The sequence below is a fragment of the Galeopterus variegatus genome, unplaced genomic scaffold (genome assembly GCF_000696425.1).
Source record: "Galeopterus variegatus unplaced genomic scaffold, G_variegatus-3.0.2 Scaffold558, whole genome shotgun sequence".
NCBI classification, from domain to species: Eukaryota; Metazoa; Chordata; class Mammalia; order Dermoptera; family Cynocephalidae; genus Galeopterus; species Galeopterus variegatus.
In genome coordinates this window covers 751401-752907 of record NW_007726669.1, presented here as the reverse complement: position 1 = coordinate 752907, position 1507 = coordinate 751401, and positions in this window count along the sequence as shown.

The window sequence follows — 1507 nt, the reverse complement described above, 5'->3', positions numbered from 1 at the left end:
CACCAGCATGTGCATGTTGTCAGAAGAGACAAAATCACTGTGCTTCATTTTGTTTTCCCTTTTATTCTTTGACAAATCATTGGTCCCATAGACACTAGCGTAATGTATTTACTTTTTCTGCAGCTCAAGAGGGCTGTAGAAGCATTTATCTTAGCTGGTTTAAGCAAAAACGTGGAGTCTAAGGTTGGGTGATGACGTTAGCCATTGAGAATATTCTCAGTTTCTCCCTACCCTCTCAGCTGATGCATTTAGAATTTTTCTATATTTATTTACGTAAATGCTATATAGAAGTATTTTTAAATGTGTGAAATAAAATATACCTTAAGTTACTGTTATCTTAGAATGAGTGTCAGATTAAACATTTTAAGTGGCCAGTTGTGGTATTTGGAACAACATAAAAATAAGGAAGCAAAGTAGAAAAAAAACTAGAGGCAGATTTTGATTGTGATTATGATCATAATTCATATTATAACTGACAGGCTGGTTTATTTAATCCATTTCTGTTTAGCTGTAAGTATAGATTATGACACAGTTCTATGTTTTAGTGGTCATTTTCATAAGGAAAATGTGTTATAGCCACAAAAACAGTTATGATTAGCAGCTTTTTTTTTTTTTTAAAGGTTGTCGTGGGGAAGTAAGCAATTTGGAAGAAACCAGTTCAACTTTGGTGAGCTTGCTTCTCAGTTTGGTTACTGAATCTCAGTGACTTAAAGCAAGTATTTTAATTGTTCTAAGTGTCTGCACTTGCCCAAGAGATACGATGATGTTTTCTGCAGGGTCCTCAACTGCTGCCTTTGGTCAGGTTTCCCAGCACATGTTCAAGGAAAGGACTGGGTCAAATCTGTGGCTAATTCCACCAACACAGAGTTTTCTTTTGGTTTTTTTGTTTGTTTGTTTTTGGGGAGGAGAGGGAGCCCTAATCATCTGAATAATTGCACTTCTAATCGCCGCTTCCCTTTCAGGAAGTACAGTATTTCCTTTGTTCAACCATCTCTTACTGAAAGAAAGCTAATAGAGACACATGTTTCCTTTCCATTGAATTTTGGCTTATTTCAATCAGTCCTCTTGTTTCCATTAATTTCTGTTCTTATCTGAAGGGATGTAACATGTTTTTGGAATATAATGTACTTGCTAAAAACATATTAACTGTGAATAATGGGAGGACTACAAACATTAAGAAAATATATATTTGGTTATCTTTAATATCACATAGTTTGCTAGACTCTCATATGAAAAAACTGTCCTTAAGTGCCATACCTTGTATTCTACAACCTAATAGTCTGTTTATATCAAAGTAACAAACCATTCTGAGCCACAGGCCAACAAGGTGTTACCTGCCCTCCTAGGTGGTCTGGGAAGATTGCTACATGAATCATCTATCTCCTGATGCATACCAGGAGCAAATATTGCAAGAATGACAGAAGAAAATTGTTATTTACCTGTTTCCTTAGACTGCTTAAACAAGGGAAGTCAGGGCCACATGGAGTTCACATTTAATTGTAATACT